General features: G+C 47.0%; 1 long non-coding RNA gene across 1 annotated transcript in view; it reads left to right on the top strand.

The window, feature by feature from the left end:
- LOC119979028 overlaps nt 1–12,878 on the top strand; it is a 44,195-nt gene extending 31,317 nt beyond the window's left edge. The window contains exons 3-4 of the long non-coding RNA XR_005463622.1: nt 12,534–12,697; nt 12,813–12,878. This is a non-coding gene — a long non-coding RNA (uncharacterized LOC119979028). The remainder of the gene's footprint in view (nt 1–12,533; nt 12,698–12,812) is intronic.
- Nucleotides 12,879–13,431: the final 553 nt, after the last annotated feature.

Here is a 13,431-nt window from a genome sequence, read left to right as displayed (position 1 = left end):
AATACCGGCCACGGCCGGCTTTCAAGGATGCCAGCCATCCTGCGCATGAAATGAAAAATGAAAATCGCTTATTGTCACGAGTAGGCTTCAATGAAGTTACTGTGGAAAGCCGCTAGTCGCCACATTCCGGCGCCTGTCCGGGGAGGCTGGTACGGGAATCGAACCGTGCTGCTGGCCTGCTTGGTCTGCTTTAAAAGCCAGCGATTTAGCCTTGTGAGCTAAACCAGCCCCTTATGCGTACCCCTCAGCCAGTTGTAGCAGTGCGCAGGCCCAGAGCGCAGAGGGGGCAGACCGCCCCTTCCGTACATCAACGTGCTGTTCCAGGAGCAGAATTTGTTTTAAAATCAATTAGTCATCCCGCCAGGAGTGGCAGCAGAGAGCAGGTCACGCGTCCGGTACATTGACGTTACCTACTCTGGGCGCAAAATTACTGAGGAGGCCTTCCTCAATTCTGTGGCTGCCAGCAAGCAAGCAGCAGGACTGCGTGAAGAATTGAAGATGGATCTTTCTGAACTAAGGAAGAGAGGACCGGAGACACAAACAGGCCCGGATCTCACAACTGAATCTGTTGGAGAGAGCTTCGCAGGAGAGTCCATGGCAGGACAAAGCAGTGCTGGTGTAAGCTCCAGGACCTCTGGTGGGCAACCCATACAGAAATGTAACATTGAATGACACAGCAAGTGAGTATGTGTGGGCAACGCAGGCTCATCTGTCACATTAAAGGTAAGCCAAGGTCGGGTGGCGTGGGTCGCGAAGGTCGGCCGATTGGTAAAAATGAGTCCCTGGAAAAAAAGTTCAAAAAATACTGCTCTAAAATAATCCTGATAATAGATCAGGCAGTGCTCCGAAAGCTAGTGATTTGAAACTAACCTGTTGGACTTTAACCTGGTGTTGTAAGACTTCTTACTGTGCTCACCCCAGTCCAACGCCGGCATCTCCACATCATGGCTACCATCGACACCGCAATCCGCCGTCTCAAATTGGAGAGGATCTCCAAGAAGATCGCACATATAGACACTGACATTAAGTTTCTACAAAGATGCAAGAAAGCAGACAAGATCCCGAAAAGGCGACTGATCACAAACCCACTCAAGTCGACCTACAGCACAAACTACGCTGAGAGTCGCTGCCGTCGTGCCTCTCTCACACTCCTCAACCACCTCGTACACCAGCTCTACAGCAGATACCACAACCTGGAAACCAAGATAGAGTCCATATTCTCAACTTACGTTCAGGATGCAGCAGACCAGCTGCGGAACATCGCCAAACAGATGAGACAATGATACTACGCCACCTCTAAGCACACCAAGAACAGGAAGCTTGAAAAATTCAACATCACCACCAGTAGCAACCAAGCCTCCCCGGTACACAATGGAAAACAATACAGGGAAATCTATTGTCAACTTGTCAGACTACACCCTTCAACCAGACGAAATCGAAGTCCTCAGCAGAGGGCTCAATTTCTGCACCACCGCCAAAATGGACCCCATCAGTCTCGCGGCAGACACGGAGGAATTCATCAGGCGAATGAGGCTCCTGGAGTTCTTCCACAGACCCCAAGAGGCCGACAGCGAACACAATGAGACAACCAATGAACCGGAGCAGCAGACCGAGAGATCTGCGGTGCGGCAACTGAAGAGGAAAGAGTCGAATTGGACCCCTCCGGAAGGCCGCTGCCCTAGATTCGTCATGCATGCTCAAGCCGTCAGGAATGGCGTCAATGCCAGATTCATCAGTCGCATTCACAAGACAGCCCTGAACGTCACCCAAGCGCAACGCAAAGCCATCCGCGCTCTCAAGACCAACCGCAACATCGTCATCAAACCAGCAGACAAAGGAGGGGCCACCGTCATACTGAACAGAACGGACTACTGCAAAGATGTGTACCGAAAACTCAACAACCAGGAACACTACAGACAGTTACCCGCAGATCCGACCAAGGAACACACTCGTCAACTCAACAGACTGATCAAGACCTTGGATCCAGACCTTCAGAGCACCCTACGTGCTCTCATCCCACACAATCCCCGCATTGGAGATCTCTACTGCCTCCCGAAATACACAAGGCCAACACACCGGGATGTCCTATCGTATCAGGCAATGGGACCCTGTGTGTGAACCTCTCTGGCCAAATCGAGGGCATCTTGAAACCCATCGTACAAGGAACGGCCAGCTTCTGTCGCGATACGACAGACTTCTTACAGAAACTCAGCACCCATGGACCAGTTGAACCAGGAACATTCCTCGTCACAATGGATGTCTCGGCACTCTACACCAGCATCCTCCATGACGACGGCATTGCTGCAACAGCCTCAGTCCTCAACACCGACAACTACCAATCTCCAGACGCAATTCTGCAACTCATCCGCTTCATTCTAGATCGCAACGTCTTCACCTTAGACAACAAGTTCTTCATCCAGACACACGGAATAGCAATGGGGACCAAATTTGCACCTCAATATACCAACATCTTCATGCACAAGTTTGAACAAGACGTCCTCACCGCACAGGACCTTTAACCGACGTTATACATATACATACCAGATACATCGATGAACTTTTTTTCCTTTGGACCCATGGCGAAGAATCACTGAAACGACTACACGATGACATCAATAAGTTCCATCCCACTACCAGACTCACCATGGACTACTCTCCAAATTCAGTTGCATTCTTGGACACACTCATCTCCATCAAGGACGGTCACCTCAGCACTTTGCTTTACTGCAAGCCCACGGATAACTTCACGATGCTTCACTTCTCCAGCTTCCACCCGAAACACATTAAAGAAGCCATCCCTTATGGACAAGCACTCCATATACACAGGATCTGTTCAGATGAGGAGAAGCATAACAGACATCTACAGACGCTGAAAGATGCCCTCGTACGAACGGGATATGACGCTCGACTCATCAATCAACAGTTCCAACGCGCCACAGCAAAAGAAACGCACTGACCTCCTCAGAAGACAAACACGGGACACAACCGACAGAGAGTGCCGTTTGTCGTCCAGTACTTCCCCGGAGTGGAGAAACTACGTCATCTGCGCAGCCTTCAACGCGTCATCGATGAAGACGAACGTCTTGCCAAGGTCACCCCCACACCCCCACTACTTGCCTTCAAACAACCGTGCAATCTCAAACAAACCATTGTTTGCAGCAAATTACCCAACCTTCAGAACAGCGACCACGACACCACACAACCCTGCCATGGCAATCTCTGCAAGACGTGCCTGATCATCGATATTGGTACCACCATTACACGTGAGAACACCACCCACCAGGTACGCGGTACATACTGGTGTGACTCAGCCAACGTTGTCTACCTCATACGCTGCAGGAAAGGATGTCCCGGAGTGTGGTACATTGGGGAGACCATGCAGACGCTGCGACAACGGATGAGCAGACATCGCGCTACAATCGCCAGGCAGGAATGTTCCCTTCCAGTCGGAGAACACTTCAGCAGTCGAGGGCATTCAGCCTCTGATCTCCGGGTAAGCGTTCTCCAAGGCAGCCTTCAGGACGCGCGACAATGCAGAATCGGCGAGCAGAAACTTATAGCCAAGTTCCACACACATGAGTACGGCCTCAACCGGGACCTTGGATTCATGTCGCATTACATTCACCCTCCACCATCTGGCCTGGGCTTGCGAAATCCTACCAACTGTCCTGGCTTGAGACAATTCACACCTCTTTAACCTGGGGTTACCCCTCTCTCTGGCTCCGTAAAGACTTAATTACCCGCAAATGCTGGTATTCAAACTATCGCCTTGCATCTTTGACTTTGTCTACATAAATGTTTCTTGAACCTACCTCTCCATTCACCTGAGGTAGGGTCAACGTTCCGAAAGCTAGTGATTTGAAACAAACCTGTTGGACTTTAACCTGGTGTTGTAAGACTTCTTACTGTGCTCACCCCAGTCCAACGCCGGCATCTCCACATCACTGATGATAGATATTCAGGAGAAAATTCTCGCCCAATGTCTCATTATACACAAAATAACATTTTGAGTAATGGGTTACTTGAGACATGATATGTGGGAAGTGTAACACATTTGAAAGGAATAGTGGACCTAGCACCTACAGTTCCCAAAGCTCTCTACCCAGTGGGGTTTTCCTGGGATGAATTGATGGAGATTGAATAGTTAACATTGTACCATGCAGGGCAGCACGGTGGCCTAGTGGTTAGCACAACTGCCTCACAGCGTTGAGGTCCCAGGTTCGATCCTGTCTCTGGGTCACTGTCTGTGTGGAGTTTGCACATTCTCCCCGTGTCTGCGTGGGTTTCACCCCCACAACCCAAAAATGTGCAGAGTAGGTGGATTGGCCACGCTAAAAAGCCCCTTAATTGGAAAAAATAATTGGGTAATCTAAATTTAAAAAAATAATAATTTAAAAAAAAACATTGTACCATGCGACTGCCAGACTGGTAATAAGGAAACTCGATAGGCCTTGGCCTTCGTATTGTTCAGCAATTGGGACGTTCCCAAACACACCCAAGTTTCAGTTGTGCTTTACTCCTGGACCATGAGCGTCCCTTCAACGGATCACAGACCGGAAAGATCCGCAAGGGTGTGTCACATGTCAGTCACATGGAGCCTTCCCAATTTACCTCCAACTCATTTAAATGGAAGGTAGCTAAGTTCCCGATGCACCATGCTCCCTGTCCGATACTCCTTTTCCGACAAACCCATTTTCGATGCTCAGGCAAAATAAATAAAGCAAAAGTAAAAGCCCATGGAATCTTCCCTCAGCTTGCTTCTCTCCAAGGAACACTTGATGAATAAAGTCATTGTAGAACTATATCACAGATTGTTCTCAGGCCGTTTTAATATCACGGTGAGGCAGGCGAGTCGGATACTTTACAAGGGATTACTGTTCTGTTTATATTTCTTAAAGTTCTTTCTCTAAATGTTGGCATCACAGATTCTTCATCTCCAAGGTAAACTGATCACACACAAGGGCAATGACCGTGCTGCTGAAACTGTTGCTATGACGCGCGCTGCTGACCAGAATTAAACTAAAAGATGCCCCCATCACTCCTGTGCTTGCTGACCTAGCTTGGCGCCCAGCCTAGCAAACAGCCGGCTTTAGAATTCCCATTCTTGTGTCCAAATCCCTCTGCCCCTCCCTACCCCCGCAACCTCTCCGGCCTTGCAACCCGCTGAAATATCTGGGACCCTCCAATACTGCCCCCTTGTTCTTCCCCGCTTTTAACTGCTCCATCACTGGCAACCATGCCATCAGCTGCTGAGGCCCTAAGGTCGGGAGTTCTCTAGCTAAACCTTTCCGCCCCCCTCTAATTCTCTCTTTCTTTAACCCTCCCTTTTATAACCGATCTCTTTGACCAAACTTTTGGTCACCTGTTCTAATATCTCTTGATGTGGTTTGGTGTCAGATTTTGTTTGATAATATTCCTGTGAAGGCCTTGAGGATGTTTTACCAGATGCCATGCAAATGCAATTTGTTGTTGTGATTTGCAGAGGTGCTGATAAATGGGGGGCATGGTAGCATTGTGGTTAGCACAGTTGCTTCACAGCTCCAGGGTCCCAGGTTCGATTCCCAGCTTGGGTCACTGTCTGTGCGAAGTCTGCACGTTCTCCCCGTGCCTGTGTGGGTTTCCTCCAGGTGATCCGGTTTCCTCCCACAGTCCAAAGATGCGCAGGTTAGGTGGATTGGCGGTGCTAAGTTGCCCTTCGTGTTCAAAAAGGTTGGGTTGGATGGGGCTACTGGATTACAGGGATAGAGTGTGGGCTTGGGTAGGGTGCTCTTTCCAAGGGCCGGTGCAGACTCGATGGGCTGGATAGCCTCCTTCTGCACTGTAAATTCTATAATTCTATGAACTCAAACCAGCATCAATTTGGGTCTCCGGTTCCCGGAACAGTAACGGAGAATTATGTTCCCCACCTGCCCCACATTACTGTCCCAGCGGCAGAGTTAATGTACATCAGTGTTCCACGACAATGCCATTAGGACAATGCGTACCTTTACAGACAAAGGACTGTGTGACTAGATAGTGGACAGAATCTGGGAGAAGTCATGAGGCGGAAAACTAATAAATCATGTTCTGCTTAATAAAGAGCCCTCAAAATGTGTGCCTTTTGAACCACTTATTTCTTTTTATTGATGAACCTTCACCTGTTCAACACCAGCTCCTTTGGAGACAGTCACGTCTTTTGTTCTTCAGATGGAGCAGCTACCTCGTAAAGTGAACAATTAACGTCCTCCTTCAATCTGAGCAATTGACCGAATAATTCAGATTCCAGGAGAGCTTTGGACAAGCACTTTATAGTTGCACCTGGTGTCCTTGGAGGCAGGCTCGAACTGGAGAGCATAAAACATCTCTACTCGCCGGCAAAGTTTGAGAAGATTCTTGGCCAGCATTTTAATCTTTTTACCAACGCAATCCTGCATTCAGAACTCAGCACACTGCCTATTCGCATGGTTAGCATTTTATCAAACAAAATGTACGGCCTCCTTGCACCCTTGATGCAATTTAATAACCCGATGTAGCTGATATTCTGTTTAATTTGCTGCTGTAATGCATGGGTTCCTCATTTACTCAAGCTTGGGAGGATGTACATTTTCCCAGTATATTCTATAGCGATGTTGTATAGAATTTCACTGTTACGCAAAGTCCAATTATTGCACTTGCTGTATACTTTCCATAGACATGAGGCCGTGTACCACCTTATAGTTACTGAAGTTTTCATATTTTGCTGAATTCCAGAAGGGAAATAGAAAGAGTGTAGTGAGTTGGGATTAAGGCTTGTGCTCTGGGGTGAGGGGAGAACTGCAGCTGGATTCTCTGTTGTCCCGGCAGTGCACCCATTCTTTTTTTTTTAAATAATTTTTATTGAAGAGATTTTTTACATGAGAATATTTACCCCCCTAACCATAGACTATTACACGATATTCCCTCTTAACAGATATCCCCCCCCCGCCCGACCCCCCGCGCGCGCTGTCCCTCCCCCCCCTCCCCCCCCCCAAAAAAAAACAAACAAAGCAACAATTAACATCAAACATGAACTGCGAACAAATTTGTCCGCATTACAACCTTAAGTAACCCACCGCACCCGTTGTTGCCACCCCCCCCCCCCCCCCCCCCCCCCCCCGGGTTGCTGCTGCTGCGACCTCTGCACCCTATCTTTGAGCCAAAAAGTCGAGGAAGGGCTGCCACCGCCTGAAGAACCCTTGTACCGACCCTCTCAGGGCGAATTTGACCCTTTCCAACTGGATAAAGCTTGCCATGTCATTAATCCAAGTTTCCACGCTTGGAGGCCTCGCGTCCTTCCACTGTATCAGTATCCTTCTTCGCGCAACTAGGGACGCAAAGGCCAGTATTCCGGCCTCTCTCGCCTCCTGTACCCCCGGCTCCACCCCAACCCCAAAGATCGCTAGCCCCCATCCTGGTTTGACCCTGGATCCCACCACCCTCGACACCGTCCTTGCCACCCCCTTCCAGAACTCCTCCAGTGCCGGACATGCCCAAAACATATGGACATGGTTCGCTGGACTTCCCGAACACCTGACACATCTGTCCTCACCCCCAAAGAACCGACTCATCCTTGTCCCCGTCATATGGGCTCTATGTAGCACCTTAAATTGAATGAGGCTAAGCCTCGCACACGAGGAGGAAGAATTAACCCTCTCCAGGGCATCAGCCCATGTCCCATCCTCTATCTGCTCTCCCAGCTCCCCCTCCCACTTGTCTTTCAGCTCCTCTACTGATGCCTCCTCAGCCTCCTGCATCACTTTGTATATGTCCGATATCCTCCCCCCTCCGACCCAGACCCCCGATAGCACCCTATCGCTCGCCCCCCTGCTGGGGAGCAAGGGGAACCCTTCCACCTGGCGGCTAGCAAATGCCTTCACCTGCAAATGTCGAAACACGTTTCCCGGGGGGAGCCCGAATTTCTCCTCCAGCTCTCTCAGGCTCGCAAACCTCCCATCTACAAACAGATCCTTCAGCTGCCTGATGCCCACCCTGTGCCAGCTCTGAAATCCCCCGTCCATGTTCCCCGGGGTGAATCTATGGTTCCCTCTTAACGGTGCCTCCATCAGACCTCCCACTTCCCCCCTGTGTCGCCTCCACTGCCCCCAGATCTTGAGGGTGGCAGTGCACTCATTCTTGTAGGTTTCCCGGCGGACGTGGGGTGGCCGCAATGGGAAATCCCATTGGCAGGTGGCGGGAACTGTGAATCACGCTGCCAGTAAGGGAAAACGTGGCTGGCGGACTGGAGAATCCGGCTCCTGGTCTTTATCTTCTGACTGTCTTTCATTTGTCCTTGTTCCGACGGTTGGCTGCATGATAAACAATCTTTTCCACTGATTTATGCCTGCCCCACAGAGAGGCCAGTCCACGTTCTGATATCGTCCATCTGTGCCATCTTGCATCTTCTTTGTGCACGTTCTCCAGGTGCTTTGCCTTGCAGCACATCGTCTTCCAAACACTCCCCTCCTGTTTGCATCATGTGTCCAAAATATATAAATAATAATACTCTTTATTAGTGTTACAAGTAGGCTTACATTAACACTGCAGTGAAGTTACAGTGAAAATATGTGAGGACTCTTGATACCAGCCTCCCCGGACAGGCGCTGGAATGTGGCGACTAGGGGCTTTTCACAGTAACTTCATTGAAGCCTACTCGTGACAATAAGCGATTTTCATTTCATTTCATAACAAGTTCCTCTGAACACCAGCTTTCTCAAGCACCCACTCGTGTGTCCGCTTCACCGTCCATGATGCACGTAATATACGTCTTCATCAGCAGTGTGAATCGACTGAGATTGAATCGCTGGCCCGTTCCGGATGCACATTGTAGATTCACACAGCTGGAGGAGTCCATTCAGCCCATCGAGTCTGCACCGGTTCGCTCAAACAGCAATCCAGTTAGTCCCATTCCCTCGCCTTTACCCCATCTCCCTGCAACATTTTTCTCGTCACGTATTTAACCCATTCCTTTCCAAGGTTACCATTGAATCAAAACAGGCTGTTGATTTGTGTCTCAACCCCCCATGTTCTCTGTTGTACTGATGAAAATGTAACAATGAATAATAATAACTGCAGGAAAGAATTGTAACAGGCTTCACTCTTCAGAAAAAAAACTTCAGGTGCTCAAACTGAACCAGAGGACAGTAAATCTCACCACCGTTCCTCTGATGTAGCCCCCACTGAGGCTTGAGTACTTAAGCTTGGCCGGCACTGCAGCAGTACAGTATTGAGTGAGTGCTCCATTGCTGGAGGTGCAGTATTTCGGATTAGGCATTAAACTGGGGACCTTGCAGCCCTATTCCGAAAGGGTGTCGGATGTGAATCAGAAAGGAGAGGCAGGCAGAGGCAAACACCACATGTCTCAGTAGAGATGAAAAAGGAGTAAGGCAGACAAACAGGTAAAAGCGCACAGAGGTAAGAAAGTGAGTTGGGAATAGAAATGAAAGAAGAAATGAAAGATGGAGACACAAGAGTTGAACAAAAATGAGCATTGGAGGCAAAAAGGATGGTTAAAAAAAAGGAGAGAAAGATAATAGGTGAGATGTAAAGAATATGAAGTAAATGGAAACAAATACAGGCAAGTAGGCTAAGAAAGAAAATGAGTTGCAGAAATGGAAGGCTAAAATGAAAAGGTTGAAGATGAAATGTTCATAATTTCATTCAGAAATGAAGCACATTGCCATACTGAGTTTGAATTTTTTATGTCTCCCAATTAACTCGGAAAATATAGAGAGAATTGCAGCTGACAGCACTGAATAGCTTCCTTGTTGCTGTAGGTGACCTGTTGGAAAGAATGTCTGAACTTCCTGGCACACACTGTTTGCTGTAGATCCATGATGTGGCCCAGGTGAGAGCTTACCAATGAAATGGAAATGGAGATATGAGTAGGGGAGCCTCAATTTTTAATTTGAGGAGTGCAGCTGGGACAGAAGGAGAAGCAGAAACACACAGTGTGACAGCTTTGAATGTACCCTTATTACACATGTGTTAGATCTCACTTTCCTCATAATGAGGGCAACCACAACCCCAACAAGTGTGATATTAAAATGGTGATATATCGGCAAGGGCTCGAGTGAGAGGGCAATAGTGTGTGCTTTGTCAATAATTGGTTCAATGATATTTCTCGTCAAATCTCACTTTCCAGAATGGACGTAAATGGTTTCTACTTTTATGTAGTGACGCACTTAATGGACATTCAGAGTCAATAGGCAGACGGAGCCCAGATTGAAGGGCGTTCATTCAAACTCTTTAACTATTGACAAATCCTAATGAAGGCAATTGTTACCATCTGTGACAGCCCAGGGAAACAGCTGGGTGAGAGCTGGTCAGTCACAAGGGTTGCTTCTATCACTTGTCTCTCCTCAGGGTGATAACATGTGAGTGGCACATCCCTGCTTTATTTCTCTCCTAATTAGCTTTGCTTCTGAGTGACTCGATGTGGCTTCTTGTTTATTAGTGTGGCAATCACCTGTCAATCAACCCCAACAAGATAATGATTCAGTCCCAATTAACGGTGTCTGGTTTGCATTGTATCTTTTGTAATGAAGTTTCAGCACGTCCTCATCCTTTGCGGAATGGAGGTTCATTATTGCAAACTCTATTCTGACAGAACAAATTTTCTTTGCTACTGTTCCCATTCAACATCAATGTTTCCACGTTTTTTCTAATTGTTTTTATAAATTTAGAGTACCCAATTCTTTTTTTTTCCAATTCCGGGGCAATTTAGCGTGGCCAATCCACCTACCCTGCACAGCGTTGGGTTTGTGGGGGTGAGACACACGCAAACATGGGGAGAATGTGCAAACTCCACACGGACAGTGACCCAGGGTCAGGATCGAACCCGGGTCCTCAGCGCCGTGAGGCAGCAGTGCTAACCACTGCGCCACCTTGCCACCATAACTAATGTTTCCACTTAATAAATTCAGGAATGCACACGTTTTATTACAGTTAAAATGTACCTGTGTTCCCATTTTCAGATCACTAACATACAAGCATTACAGTCAATCTCTATTCTTTATTATAGATTCTTACAGATCATGTACTCCAGTTATAGTAAGGTAGTTTACTTAAAGAATAACCCAATAAAATAGTGTTTGAGGGAGGGGCGAAATCTTAATAGCATGATTTCCAATTGGAGCTTTGGAGGAGCTCTTAATGATTCACGGTTATAACTGTAGTAGGATCTAAAGCCCTGTTCAATGGACTCAGATAGGAAGAGCAGCATGATGACACAGTGGTTAGCACTGCTGCTTCACTCGTTCTTCTTGTGCTGTTTTCTCCTCTCTTCTTTCCTTTTCCTCTCGCTGACCCATCTCTTCATCTTTCATTTTTGGTTGTCTTGTCTTGCTGTCCTCTCCTTTGCCCTCTTGATGCTTCTTTTCCCCCTAACTGGGTTTCCTTAACCCTCCTATTCTCCCCTCTTTTTCTCTCTTATCGTCCCTTCTCCTCTCGCCTTTTGCTGTCTCCTACTCCAATTTTTTATTGCTCCTCACTTTTCCCTTTTGCTTTCACTATTTACTGTTCGCTTCCTCCCTTGCACAATTGCTTCCCTTAATGCCATTTCCTCCTCCTTTCTTCATTTCACTATTGTTCTCTTCTCTCCAATTCTTCCCACACTTTCACCATTCTTTACCACTTTCCTCTTCTTCTTTATTAGTCTCTGATTCTTCACTCGCTCGATTTGGTCTCCCTTTAGCTCTTGTTGTTTCTCCTTCCTCAGGCTCTTCCCACTCCTACTTCTCTGCTGTCTCTAGTTTTCACCTCCTCAACGTCAGTTCATTCTTTTCTCCCCCCCGCCCCACTTCCTGATACTTTCCCCAAGGATGACTGTTCCAGAAAACAGGATTACCACATTTCTTCAGCAAGATGCATATTTGCAAATTCTTTTTTTGCAGTTGAGTTGAGGGAGCTTTACCTTACATCCACTGCTGACGTGGATTACTGCTTACACTGGCTACACGTGCTAATCTGCGATAGCATTTGTGCCATCGAGAAAAACAAAATCAGATAACTTTGTTTGAAAGTACAACTGGGAGAAATAACTGAGATGCTTGAGATCAAGGATTAATATCATGAAGGTAGTCGCTTAAAATTTAACCCTCGAAAAAGTGACATGATATTCCATCTCGTTTTGATTAAATGAAATATAATCCACCCCACCCAATAAACACCTCAACGGAGCGTAGTTGGCATCGTAAGGACATAAAAGTTACAACATAGAAACAGACCATTCGGCCCATCCAGCCTGTGTCGAGAATTGGAAAGTGACGAGGAAAATGCAGAACTGTGGAAATTGACATAATTAAGTTATCATGACCAATGTTAATAAATGTAATCACTGGGGAGTGTGAAACTCCATACATCATGTTCCAGATTTGTAGATTTAGTTTTACTCGAATGGGAATGGGGTAGTTTCCCCCCCACCATGAATATTATCCAGAACGTTATTTTAAGTGTGTATAATTTGTGTGGAGTGTACTGCTTTCTGGTGAGCTCTCATGCAATTAATCTTCTTAATACTCTTCTGTCAATATTGCAAGGCATTAATACCTTTAATGAACGTCATCACTCATCAAGGTCGTGAAGTGATCCAACAGCCAGGGAGGCACAGAGCGCACCTAGCAAGAGGACCTTCACAATGTGATAAGCATGTGAAAGAAGCTATGCTGTGAAATAAAACCCAGCAGGGACTGACTTTGAGACGGTAATTTAATTTCAGGTTTCAGATTACAACATCAATTTCAGATGTTTCACTCCTGTGGTTTATGATATCATCTGTAGCCATTAATTAACCTTATTGCCTTGTCATTCATTCCCAGGTACCTGTTAGTCCTAATTGAGGTGGAGATTTCAGCACTGCACCAACTTGATTTTTCTATTTCTTAAGCGATGTGTAAAATAAAAACAAAAAAGGGAACCTGGCATTTATGTAGAGCTTCTCACAGCTGCAGGGTGTTCCAAAATGCTTTATAGTTACTGAAGTACATTTTGAAGTGTCTTCCAATGGAGGGGAAACGTGGCAGCTAATTTGTGCATAGAAAGCTCCCACACACAGCAATGTAATCATGCAATCTTTTCATGTCATGCTAAGTGATTAATATTGGCCAGGAAACCAGGGATAACTCCCCTGGCCTTCTTCAAAATAGTGCCAAGGACTCTTTTATGTCCATCATAGTCTCAGTTTAATGGCTCATTTGAAAACAGGCACTTCTGACAAGTACTAGAGTTTCAGCCTTATTTTTGCGCTCAACCCTTTGAGTGAGACTTGTACCCACAACCTCAGAGCCACAGTGGAAACTGTGACAAATGGCTGTGAAGGTCGATCCTACCCCTGCTTTGACTGATTCAGACCAGGCTTGCTGTGACACTTGCCTGCAACACAGCACGTCTACCCACAGGAATCCACTTTGGGGCTGTGAAGTGTTTGTGGAACTAAGA

Source organism: Scyliorhinus canicula, chromosome 15 (genome assembly GCF_902713615.1).
Source record: "Scyliorhinus canicula chromosome 15, sScyCan1.1, whole genome shotgun sequence".
Classification (NCBI taxonomy): Eukaryota; Metazoa; Chordata; class Chondrichthyes; order Carcharhiniformes; family Scyliorhinidae; genus Scyliorhinus; species Scyliorhinus canicula.
This window is presented reverse-complemented; position numbering and strand designations above follow the sequence as displayed.